The sequence below is a fragment of the Corapipo altera genome, unplaced genomic scaffold (genome assembly GCF_003945725.1).
Source record: "Corapipo altera isolate COAL_440 unplaced genomic scaffold, ASM394572v1 62, whole genome shotgun sequence".
Lineage (NCBI taxonomy): Eukaryota > Metazoa > Chordata > Aves > Passeriformes > Pipridae > Corapipo > Corapipo altera.
The window spans coordinates 12,316,493-12,326,162 of record NW_020884894.1 but is presented as its reverse complement, the minus strand read 5'-3'; the positions used below and the strand labels follow the sequence as shown (position 1 = coordinate 12,326,162).

The following is a 9,670-nucleotide window of genomic DNA, read 5'->3' as shown; positions in this document are numbered from 1 at the left end:
TCCCAATTTTATCATCCATTAGGAGGGTCAAATTGTTACTGAAGGTCTCACTTTTCCATGCCATCTTATTTTCAATATAATCTCGATGCTTTTAAAGACTTGTAATATTGCTAAGGTTTAGAAATCCTATAATAAGAATAACCTTTTTTATTTCAATGATTTTTCGGTATTGTATCCTTCTGGAACCTAATGTTTTTATATGGTAAGCACACACCTTCCAACATTTTGTTAAAAATGTACGAAAAAAGAGAAAAATTTAAATATTTTCATTGGTTTCTTTATCTGCAAGAAAACCACAATCGCAGACCTGATAAAAACAAGGTATTTTAAACAATATGGAGGGGTTTTTGTCTTCTATTGGTGCTGAAAGGAATAACTGGTTGATGCAAACAAGGTAATAAAATTTCAAGGCTCAGATGATTCTGTGCAGTCACTTTCTCTGGTTTTATGATGTGGAGCCTGATGTCACTAACAGAAATCTGACTCCAAATCCCAGGGTGATCAAGTGGGTGGGTCAAGTACAGTCTCACTGTGCTGCAGCTGTTCTGGTGAACCTGCAGAAAATCAAGGGGGAAAGAAACGAGTCCTTTTAACTGCCCCTCCACTGCCCAACACCCTGCACAGACACCTGGGCAGTTCTGGAGCTGTGCAGCTCCATGCAGAGCTTTCCCAGAGCCTCTGCAGGCTGCAAACCTGACCCTGCCTCACCCCAGGGCCACACTGGAAGGATCCCCCCTGGCACGGTGCCAAGCACTTTGCTACCTGTATTCCTGATGAAAGGGCATCACACAAGACAAACTGACTCTCAGCACAAAGCCCAGTCCATTATCTCAGCCCCCAAATAAGACTGTTTTGAAACAAGTATTTTAAACTCTGTTTTCTGTTACTCCTTGGTATCATCTGATTTCTCTTTTCCACATTTGCTGAGAAGATATTTATATACAACACACTCAGACTTGTAACAAAACGTGTCTTGTATGCCACAACAAGCACATAAGAAGGACTGTAGCTCCTTCGCTAATTATTAGCTCTGTGTTCCTCACTGTGTCACTGTTGAACTAACGGTGCTTACCCTGGTGAGATCCCCTTTGCCCACAGCTGACCTGGAGTGTCCCCCCACCTCAGTGCAGAGACCTCAGCCTCGCCACCCTGCAGCTCTGTGCTCCACTGGCAGAGCAAATTAGAAGCTGCAAATGGAGCATTTATTATACACTGGCTGAAAGAAATGCTGAGTATGGTCAAGTGCTGGGCAATGGCTCCAGACCAGTACAAGAGGTCCTTGTCCAGGCCTGGATTCCTGGGCTGACAATTAGAAGAAAGTTTCTGAACCACAAGACCAGACAAGTTCAAAACCAGCTTCCAAATGACCACAGTGGAATGCAAAACAAACAAACAAAAATTCCTCTCTGAAACCCCAATGCTTTTAAAACAGAGCTGAATGTATTTTTAAAGGGTTTCCATGCATGAGCCCAACTACAGGAAGGGATGACACAGAACCCAGAAGGTCCCACTCGGTCCCGTCTTTGGTTTGAGCACAGGGGAAAAGTACAGCATTTCTTCTGCTTCTGGGGAATGTTATTTATAAGTACAAGCAAAATTATCTGTTTGGGACCTTCAGTTTAATCTTGAAAAAAACACTGCTGTTTCTGTTCATGTTTTAAACATGGACAGAACTGGAGCTTACTAGCAGAAACTCTTCAGGTATGAATAGCTGCTTGTCAAGGCTCTATGCAAGAAGACTATTTGAAGCATAGGGGGCAGGGGGATGGAAAGAAAAGGATGGAAGGAGGAGATACTTGATCTGCAGACATACTATAAAGTTAGGAGAACATCTAATAAGATTTTAAAAAAATGCAACAAAAAAAGTTAAGAACATTAAGATTAAATGGCCCTCAATTATCTGGGAAACATTCCACAGAATGTACATTGCTGACTAGTTTTGTTGGAGAGAAGCACGACTACACCTTGCCTTTATTTTTAGAGATGCTTTTTTTGTTGAATCTTCTTTTAAATATAATTATTTGATTAGTTGTTGCCCAGCCAGCCCAGGGAATGCAAATACAGACTGTCTCAAAAAGAGAGCTTCTAGGGGAGGTGAACAATGGAGCAGTGTATCTAGTTCCCAGCTGGAGGCAGAGACACAAGCGGAATATTCTCCCTGCAAGCAAAGGGATATGGGGCAGCAGCATCCAAGAAAGCAGCAGGAAGCTGGCAGTGGATGTAAGGCACTGCTTCAATCTGAACAGATGATCTCCTGTGAGAAAATACCTTTCTTTACCCAGGCAGCTCCAAGGCCTGGCTGACTGGCACAGAGACAGAAGAGAAATGGCCCCACTCTCAATGGGGACACGTTCTGCCATCGAGGGAGCCTTCAAAGAAAGAGAACTGGACAGACAGCACCTACAAGGGCCAGAGCACAGCCTCAGCACAGAACTGCTGGGGCCACTGATGATGCCACTGGAACAAGGAACACGCTGCCAACCACTCCTGGACATTGGCACTCCCACCATGAGCCCCAGCAGCTCCACAGGACACTCCCCTGGGCCAGGAACAACAGCTCAGGTGATCAGGGAAATGCTGCTTATTCCTGTACCCTGTTCCTGTAATCCATAAGCAAGAAACAGCCCCCCAGCCTGGCAGCACAGGCACAGCACACCAACTCAGTGAGACACTGGCCTTGAAGAGCTTCCTGGCTGTGACAAGCACAAAAGAAAACACCCCAAAATTAACTGTTTTGTTAGTACACACCCATGAAACCTGTGGAGCAGAGCACTCTGCTACAACAGACATAAAGCCTGTTCTGTATTGAAATATGAAGGCAGTCTTTCCTAGATATTTCTCTTCCTTCCTCCCTTTTTGAAAACTTTTTTGATGTATGTTGCAAGGTACGTGCCAAGATAATGCAGGAAAAGGTAAAATGTAACCTTTAATATAGAAGTTGACTTTGTAGCTCATTCAGTGCACTGTGCAACACAGAGAGACCTGTCAGGTTTTGCTGAACACTAGTCAGTATTCCACAAAAAGAGAAGGGCCAGGGTGTGGTGAGAATCTAAACACCTGAAATCTAAAAAGAAATTTATTTAATGCATGAAGGAGAAGCCTTAAGGCAAGGCCAAGGCTCAGTAAGAAGTAATGCCAACAGGGTCACCTAAGGGACCATCACTTAAAGTCCATTACCAGAATGAAACTACTCCATTGGGAGTCCAAAGACCATTTTAACCACTCAGAAGAGAACACACCACCAGAGACAGCTGTACATGTAGGCAGCTGAGGCCGTGTCATAAGGTATGATAAAGCTGCTGTGAGTGTTATTAAAATTGGGGTGGGGAGGCAAATGTTTTAAAACAAACCAGGGATGACTAGACTTTAACATCATGAACCCTTCTCCTGAGTTTTTAGTCTTGCATGTACAGATTGCAACAGATTTAACCCTAAATTTAACCCACAACTGAGCTCTGCAACTAATATTTTCCTTTTACCCTACATTGCCCTCTCCCTTCTTACTCAAGCATGGAAAGCAAAGATTCAAATACCATACATAACATGGAAAGGTATCTGTAAAGGGGTGCAGAACCCACAGAAACCTATGACATATGGTTTGCCTTTGTGTCAGCATGACTTGAAAAACAGTTCTTCAGACTTGTTCTGTTATTTGTAAAGACATATCTAGGAAAAAAAGTTCACAGCAAATTAGACCTAAAAGCAACTAGATCTAAACTAAAAGCAACTAGACCTAAAGGCACAATCTCAGCAGGAGCTGAGTGATGCTAAAACAAACAAACAAAGGTAGCCACTGTTTTGTACCTCTGAAGAAAGAGGCTCAGCGTGTCCAAAACATGGTTTCTTCTCTGTAAGCTTCCCATTAACGGCCACAGGATGAAGGTTCCACTCAAAGGAAACAGGCAAGGAGAAGCATTATGGGGAACTCAAACAGCATCAGCTCAGGAGGTACCACTGCTGCCTGAAAATACCAGGAACACAAGCAGTCATTACTAAAGCCACTGCCTGGGTCCGTGGCACAATGTCCCAGGGTAAGGACAGACACACGTGTGGCACAACAGCCAGCAAAAGGGATGGGTGAGTCTGCTTTGCACACCAGTTCACTGCCTGTGTGTGCCTGGTCCCCTCCGTGTGGAGTCACACCCCCACACTCAACATGAACTCCTGTTTCTCAGGCCCCACCACTGCTTGCAGAACACAGCTGGCCTCTCCCCCAGCCCCTCTGCCCCCCGGGCTGGCAGCAGCTGCCACACCCCTTCCCTCAGGTGGGACACGGCAGGGCAGGGGTAAGGAGAACTGTCTGTCCTGCCCTGAGGCTCAGCCCCACAGGAATCCCCAGGGAAAGGGGCACCAGGGCTGAGAGACTCGCTGGCATCCCTTGGAAGGGCTGCCTGTCCCTCTCCTGCTGCACTGGGAGGCTGCAGAGCAGGTGGTTTATTACAAATCCTGGAGGTGCTCCCAGCCCTTTCCACCAACACGAGGGTATGTCACCCCATATCACCAGCCCTGTGGTATAAATGACTTTGCTGCTGCCTGTGAGGCAGGCAGGAGATTATACATGTAGACCTGCTGTACAGTCACTGCAACCATTCCTAGAAACACTGCAGTCAAGAAGAAATATGACATTTTCAAGTGCTGCAGTGAAGGCTGTTTGTCCCTCCTTCCCTCCCACCCCATTCATGGCAGCTTGATTTGTTTGCTGATTGCCAGGGGGTGAGTCACTGGTTTCTTAGATACCCTAACATGAAGCAAGCAGCCACTTTCTGTGAGACAGATGCAGCAGGATCCACCATCCCCCTGGAGAAGCAGGACTCCACTCAGTGACTGCAGCACCCACTGTTCCTCCCAGAGCACCTAACACTGCACCTGGAATGAGAGTGATGGGCAAGGCAGGACAGAGCAGAGGCTGTGCACAAGGACAGGAGTGAGAGACAAACCCTCAGCGAAGGAGCTGCTGCAGGAGGTTGTGCAGCTGCACCTGAGCAAAACCCTGAGGAAGCACCAGAGGTTCCGTGGCCAGTTGTGTGACTCAAGGCTGAGCTGCCCTGGGGCTGTGCCCACAGCCCTGCCAGGAGCCCCTCAGAGCGGCAGTGCAGGGCTGTCCCTTTGCACCAGCAACGTCAGCAGCTCTCACTCTTTCAGTAGTGCCCTTGTCCACAAAAGAAGCATCTTCAGGGCTCTCAAATCCTAGACACAATCTTGCTGGGGGGAAAAAAAAGTGGGTCATCTTCGTGACAGGCTTTGAAAACAAAATCAAAGTGCTATAGCTCTGTAAATATATATAACTATATTAAAAATACAATTTATATATACTATATAAATATATTGTACATATGTGCCAAAACCCACATGGTTTTAATTACTGAGGTATCCAAGGATTTACTGCCTCTGAGCCTTTATCTGCTGTATCTCGGTCAAACCTCCTAAGGCTGCATTTGAAATCACACTGTGCTAAGAAAACAAATGATTAAAGCAGAGGTAGGGAGTCAGGGGATTAGTCTATTCTGCATGGCCTTGAGCAAGTAATTTTTAGCTCTGAGGCCCTAATCTTATAGTGAGCCTGGGGCAGATGAAACACTTGAACACCATGAAAAGCACCCTCAGTTTTTTTCTTTTCTGAAAAATGGAGATGACAACAAATAACTCTCAGAGAAGCATCTTAATCAGTAATCTGCACTGAATGCTTGGAAATGTGAAGTATTACAATGATTAAATACAAAACCAAATTAACATTTAGCAATGCCATCAGAGTCAATAAGGTAGATTGACAACACAAGCATCCACTGTATTCAGCTCACAATCACCACTGGAAAAATCCAACCCTAGGAAGCTGTAATAGTCTCTTCCCCTCCTAACAACCAGCTGTAACTACAAACAGAATACAAAAGATGAGTGACTAAATGAATTAGTCCTGAACTGCATCCTCTATCTTGTTAAATGCAGGAAGCCCACACAGAGCAGTTTCAAAGGGACTAATGAAGGAGAAAAGCAAGCTCCAGGATCTCAGTCCTTGAATTGCCCAGCCTTCAGACAAAGGTACCAGTTCTGCAAATAAAGGAGCAAATCTTGCAGCTGCCATGACTTAGAGAACACCCTTTAGAATGCAAGACTTGTCCTTCATCAGGACCATGACAACTTCACTGTCCTAAGAGTACCATTCATTCTGTGTATTCAGCAGGACACAGAATTCTGTTGCCTGCCTGCCTTAGCAGTAGGTGCAAGTCTGGATTAGTTTTATTGGGAGTTTCACTTTTTGCACTAGTTTTCCATTTCCATCCATGTATGTAGAGTGTCTTGTAACATCAGAGGCATTTATTTGCACATAAGATGAGAGAGCTGCATTGCAAGTCTGTACATTTTCCTTACTTATAACATGCTAGAAAACTAGAAGTGGGTTCTCAGCACCCTCTTGTGGACCTGTGCTGTGGTAACCACTATATATTAGTAACATTTCATTGCAATTCAAAGCTATACAGTTACTTTTGCAGCAAAACTGAAACTGGGAAGCTAAATGTGAATGGCAACACTTGGTAGTTTATTTTTAATACCTGACTTTGTAACAAACGTGGATAGAGCCTTCCTAACTCTTTATTCACAAAGCCTAGCCATGAGTAATACCTGACTAAAACCCGTGTCTTTAGTGCAAACAGCTCTTGTGGCACATTAAAAAAGCTGCCAAGCTCCACTGCAATATATGAACTGCAGTACTATTAAGTTCAGTGGTGGCAGGGGATCCTGTTCTATTAGAATGTGCAGCTGTGCCTGCAGGCCTAGTCAGGATCAAAGCTGTTGTCATTTAGAAAAAAAAATGCCTGTGGTGGCAGCACAGAATAAGTTCCTTCCAAGAGAAAATAGGATTCTTGCTCTGCTTATTAAGATGCCCACAGCCAGTGCAGCTCAGCACATCACTGCAATGCTTCTGTCAGCTCTGGGAACAAATGGGAGCTGGATGCTGCCACTGGGTAGATGGGATTTTTTTGATTAAGAGGCTTTCCTCCCCCAAGTGTGTTCTTACAGTAAGATGCCCTGTGGAAGAGGACAGAGACAGAAGTAGTCTTTTATTCTGTTTTTGCACACATGCATAGGAAACGGCCAGGATTCCCCTGTAAGCAGTTGTTTTCCACACAATTTACAGATCATGATTTCAGTCCAATCTGAGGAATGCACAGAAGTCAAGGAAGACTGATACATACAATAAATAGTCCTAATTACACACACATGTAGTAAGGGTTTGCCTCAACACAGCAGCTTCCAGCATGCTAAACCAAATCCTGAAGGCAGTTCCAGTGCCTGTCTAAATGCACAAGCCTAACCAGCCAGCATCAGCAATGCTGATAACACTCACAGTGAATTAAAACATGCACAAGGCTTCCTGAGTACATCCATCAGATTTTGTTCCTCTAAGGAAACCAGAGGTGCTAAAATATGCTCAGCATTCAATCTTTCCAGCTTTTTTTTTTTTTTGATAGCAGCAATACAATTTCTGCTCCAGGTACACTGAAATTTATGTTTTTCCTCATATGCACATAGAGCAGATCCCATGAACTGCCCCAGCTCAGCCCTGAGCACAGTTCTGCAGATGTGCTGCTCTACATCTGGCCTGTGCCCTTGGCCTGCACTCACCCACCTCTGAGAGCCTCACTAGTGCCAAGCCTCACAACACCAAGAGCTTTAACAGGGATGCCTCTCAGTCACCATGCCCAGTATCTACTGCAGTGCCCACATAACTTCAACATACATAATACTGATAACAACATACAAATTCCCATCAATGTGCATTACTTCCCTTTGGCACTGCAGCAAATTTATATTTTATTTTTTCTGAGGAAGTACAGTTCAGGCACATACACACACAGTTATCTTTGAGGAAGTTATTACTACCCAATAGAATACTCTAAGTTTTGGTGTGGTTTTGTTCTTACTTTATTTTTTTCAAAACTATAAATTCTAATATATTGCTGTCTATTAGTTCTGTGTTCCCTTTGAAACACTGTCCTGTTCTGTTGGATCCAGAATCCCCTGTGCAGTTAACTGCACTGTCAGAAGCTATTCCTCCTGCACAAGGGGAACAGCAGCTCATGCTTTGTGTGTCAGAGCAGACAGGCAGAAGAGCAGCTGTGTAATGCAAGCTTTTTTCAGGCTTGCACGACTGTGTCTATGCCTTAAAAAAAAAAAAGGCCAAGTCTTTACTACTTTAAAGGCTTGGCCATATTATTGTTTCCTTTACAATTGCACTGCTTATGTACCCAACACATAACAAACAGACTTGTGCCACCATACTTTCTGTGGGCTAGGCACAGTGTATAAAAATTAAAACAAATGTTTAATGAACAGTAACCTCTACACTCCAGCAAAGTCTGTAAGAAATGACAGACTGGAGTTAAACATCTTAAAAGTAGAGTTTTGAAAAGTGAAATTCACATATCTCAGCAGTTGCTGCAGGGTTTCTGTTTGTCAGGAAAACGATTCTGAAAAATTTTGGAGTATTTCAGATGGCCTGTGGGTCTATAAATATAACCACACCATTAGGAAAAGAAAAAGAAAAAATTTCTACTCACAAGAATGATGTATCATGCTGACCAGGAAAGCAGAGCAGAGTGGGCTGTGCTCCCTCATGGTTTCTTTATGGTATTTCTGTCACTTTGCTAAAGCTGCTGCTCAGAGGAAACAGGAGTAGCTTTGGTAAGCAGTTATCCCTGTGGCTGGCTGACACAATTCAGGACAGGCAGTACATTGATTTTCCATTTCCCTTAATAGGTTACACATACAAAACAGATACATCAGTTGATTGTTCATCTAAAGCAGAATTAATTTCAACAGTACAATTTCTGCCAACATGATTTGCAATGCAACTAAGAAAACCTCAGCTGAGGACATGGCACTCAGAGCAGCCTACAGCTTGGCTGACGTGGCAGATATTATTTAGGCCTCTGATGGAATGAGTATAAGGCCACATTTTTAATCATATAATGCATATGTCATATCTCCAAAAGATTTGCAAGTTTTTTAGACTACGATTCTTCAATTAACTTGAATATGCACATTTTCTGATTTCTGGTTACAGCTTCACAGATTTTGGTCACTGTTTGGGAAATGACTCTCCAGAAATGCAGCATCTAAAGACTTCAGCAGACTGTCAGTGCATCCCCCCTTCATTCACTGACTATTTCAGGTCAATAGGAGCCACAGCTTGGCCAAGTCTGTGAGCAGCTCAGCTGCTTCCTGCTCCCCAGTAACTGCACTAGCACACATATGTGGCTTGACTTGGGATTGCTTTTTGAGCACTCTGAAGATTATTTCCCTTTTTACAGTGACAAGAGCAAAGCTTGAACTCAATGTGTGTAACTCACTTTTCTCTACTGTCAGTGAAAGGCTGTGCCCTCATCTAGTGCTATGCCAAGCAATAAGCAGCAAGCCACCTGCCTTTCAGCTCCATGGCATTATGCAAAACACTGGAACAGATGATTACAAGAATGTGTATATATGTATATAAACCCTGACAAAAATACCTGGTCCCTAAGAAATGCTTCCTCTCTACCTCACCAACTACATATTTTGAAAACAAATCCAAAAATGTTAAAAGCATGTTTCAGAACAGTTTGTTCTATGAGCACAATAAAAATATCCCTCTGCTGTATGAAAAAAAAAAAAGTTTATTATAATTTAGGAA

At 43.7% G+C, this 9,670-nt stretch overlaps 1 long non-coding RNA gene across 1 annotated transcript; it reads right to left on the bottom strand.

Moving 5' to 3' along the window:
* Positions 1–255: 255 nt before the first annotated feature.
* Positions 256–5,193, bottom strand: LOC113948965. Its single transcript, XR_003528282.1, has 3 exons — positions 4,938–5,193; positions 3,805–3,961; positions 256–554 (listed from the first exon to the last, which is right to left on the bottom strand). It is a non-coding gene; the product is annotated as an uncharacterized LOC113948965 (long non-coding RNA).
* Between the last annotated feature and the right edge of the window lie 4,477 nt (positions 5,194–9,670).